Source organism: Primulina eburnea, chromosome 2 (genome assembly GCF_022965805.1).
Source record: "Primulina eburnea isolate SZY01 chromosome 2, ASM2296580v1, whole genome shotgun sequence".
Taxonomy (NCBI): domain Eukaryota; kingdom Viridiplantae; phylum Streptophyta; class Magnoliopsida; order Lamiales; family Gesneriaceae; genus Primulina; species Primulina eburnea.
In genome coordinates this window covers 20,029,357-20,032,466 of record NC_133102.1, presented here as the reverse complement: position 1 = coordinate 20,032,466, position 3,110 = coordinate 20,029,357, and positions in this window count along the sequence as shown.

Sequence of the window (3,110 nt, the reverse complement as noted above, 5' to 3'; positions counted from 1 at the left end):
ATCGAATAAAATAATATGCCAAATCAGACAAAAAATATCTCTGACAATTCTGACATCTCTGACTTTTCTGGTCTTTCTGATATCGGTATCTTATCAGTCACCGATGGAAATCTCAACGGTATCGAAATCAATCTGTACACTAACTTCAGATAACGCATGTTCTGAATACAATCAGTTTCAAATAAAATTCTTATCTGAATAATTTCTGTATAAAATCACCACAGTTCTCAGAATATTCAATACAATATTCAAATATTCAATTCAATCAATCAGATGCTGCAATTATATCAAAATTTCATAGATATAACAAGCATAGAATCATCAGGACATCTCGGAAGATACTGACACATGCCAAAGAGAAACACTAAATCAAATGTAACTCCTAGTCAATACTCTTCTACAGATCTTCCAATTCATTTTGTATCATTCTGTACATTCAACGTTATTCTGTGTTGAATTCTAAAATAACAATCAGTATCTGAGCTGAATTCAATTCTGAAATCTATCTTTCTGATATAACTTAAATCTAACATCTTATCTAGGCAAACATCAGCCAACTCATGCATTATGGGCAAATCTGCCAATGCTAGACTCGATTTCAGTAAATCTACTGAATACATAAGGATACCATCTGTTCCTTTCTGTATTAATCGAGTCATAGACAATCTAAATATCACAGGAATTCTAAATCTAGAATACTGTGAAATCTCTACTCACTAACCATATCTGGTCTGAATTTTATACTCTTCTGAAAGTAATCTATCACAGTTCTGTATTTGTTCCGCATATTAACATCAATAATGCGGTCAAATCAGAACACAAGTACATCATAATCTCACTCGATCTTATTCTCATCCTACTGTAGTATACAAGATGTCACCGAAGTCTCCGATATCAATCTTTCTTTCCCAAACATAAGAAATCAATACTACAGTATAAACAGACCCAACAGATAATGCATATCTCCATGCAACTCCTACAAAGATAATCTTAAAAAATGTATTAGTATATATCAATACATATGCAATAGAATCATAAAGACTAGTACATGTTGTGAATTCTGAATCTGTGTTTTCAATTGAATTCTGTTCCCTACAATCTTCGGGAACACTTCTGGGGACAAACTTTAGCAAAGTGTCCCGGCTGTCTACAAATATTGCATCTACCAGTCACTTCCTGGCATTGCTCGGTGGAATGTCTCCCTCCGAAACTCCTGCAATACACTCTAGCATGGCTCGGACTAGAACCACTAGAACTCGAGGAATCACCCCCTAACTTCTTGAATGACTTCTTTCGAGCTTTCAGCAAATCTTGCTTCCCACTCGTACTGCCTCGATCAAATCGGAGAGGGGATTGCTGTGTCTGGGGTTGTTTCACACACAACCTCCCTAGCTGTCTAATCAAACTCGCCTCAGCTCTCTTTGCTCTACTCAGGACGTCAGCAAAATGGTAAGGTCGTTGCAGATTCATAAATGCAACTACCTCCGAATTCAACCCTCTGAAGAACTGATTTACTATCGCTTCATCATTCCCAGCTATCTGAGGAACAAAATGCAGTAGAGTAGAGAATTTGGCGCTATATTCATCAATATTCAACTGACCTTGGCTCAAATTCTCAAATTCTGCTCTTTTATCCTCCCGGTAGGAAACGGAGAAAAATCTTTGATAGAATTAAGTTTTGAAGACTTCCCACGTGATCACAGTACCACGTTGTGCTAATACTCCTTTGATTGTAATCCACCAACTTCTGGCAGCCTCTCGTAACTGGTGAAATACCAATTTAACTCTCTGTTCATCTGTGGAATCAAGTAGAACAAATAGTATTTCTATATCATCAACCCAGTTCTGACAATCTTCGGATGTCTCGGTACCACTCAGAATCGGTGGCTGAAATAACTGAAGTTCTGCCAACTTTACTTCCATCCGAGTTTCTGATGCATCTATCTGTTCAGAAGAAGTACTACCCCTTTCTGGAATTCGCCGAGGCGGTATATCTGAATATCAAATAAATCAATATACATAATCTATACAATCTGTCTCAGCCCTCCTCTGATCATATACCTCTGATCCAGACTCGGTTCTGATTCAGGCTTAGCCATTACATGCTGCAATCAACTCAGATAACAAACAACATGTAATAGGGAAAGCAATAAATCATGCTAGCACACATCATGCAAGTCAACATTGACATAAGTCTCATGCTAGCAATCACATGCAAGGAAAGAAAACACATTCTACCCCGCTCACTAGTTTCTATCTCAATCTAAAGGATCTATCAACTCTGACTATCTCAATCTGAAGGATCTATCGCTCTGATACCACCTGTTGTGGGGACCCGGACGCTAATCATCTTCTTAATCATCGTTGGGATTTAATTATCAATTCTGATAAACAGGGTCTAAAATTTTTTTCTTTTTAAAATGTAAATGCGGAAGGTAATGGAATCTAAATAATATACATCTCTGTATAACAACTACAATTCAGTAGAAAAGTACAATAATGTACAACCTAAGTCTAATGTTTAGTTACTAAGTTCAAGTAATAAAACAAGTCTACAATAAGTCCGGAATCACCACGCTAACTCGTCTTCTCTTATCGTCTTCTTGACCCTGATCCAGCCCCACCTGTTGTCATGCACACATACAAAACAAGACAACAGCCGGATAACTCCGGTGAGAATAAATCCCAGTATAAAACATGGTAACATGCATATACATAACCAAATCATGAAATATTCTATCATGAATGAAATTAACGCAATAGATTTCATAGTCTATGAAATTAAATCAAAATAAGCATGCAACTCAAATCAGCTAAACATGCTATTCAAATCAAATCATATAAACATGCTATCATAACTGAAAGCAATAAACATGGGTTTCATAGTCTATGAAACCACCTCTATAAACACATGTAGTTCTAGTCCAATCATGTCTAGACTCGACTCAACTATAACTCTAGGGATCCCGGTGTGAATAAGACATCAATGGTTGTCACCTACCTTCCCACTCGGGGTGACTGTACGTCTTATTCCTAGACTTCGGTCTGAGCTGTATCAACGGCTGCAATAGGAGTCAGAGCTGCTCCTAAGCTGAGATACACCGAACATC